Raw genomic sequence first — 406 nt, 5'->3', positions numbered from 1 at the left:
CCTGGACGAATATGTATTTGGCTGGTAAATGATGGTTGATAACAGGTTGACGGATCAGGGATGCTAATTATTCAATAATTAACATGGTGATGATCTATATATTTATTTAAATTGACAGATTGTTGGTGGTAAACATTTGACAAGACGAAAACAGTCCTATTCGCGTATCCGTCCGGCCAACCATCGTTAATCTCTCAATTCATACTTAGCCTAATGACCCTGGCACCGAGAGAGAGATAACAGGATAAGGTACACAGAAGACTGATACCCCCCCCCTTCCCCTATCTCCCCACCCCACCCCCGGAATAGCGTCTGGTGCAATTTCTAAAATTTCTAATGATATGCTTTTAAATTCTCAAAAAGCCGACGCCTCCTTAAAATCAGAATACTAAAAAAAGAATGATAA

Source organism: Penaeus monodon, chromosome 28 (genome assembly GCF_015228065.2).
Source record: "Penaeus monodon isolate SGIC_2016 chromosome 28, NSTDA_Pmon_1, whole genome shotgun sequence".
NCBI classification, from domain to species: Eukaryota; Metazoa; Arthropoda; class Malacostraca; order Decapoda; family Penaeidae; genus Penaeus; species Penaeus monodon.
Note: the sequence above shows the minus strand (reverse complement) of the source record.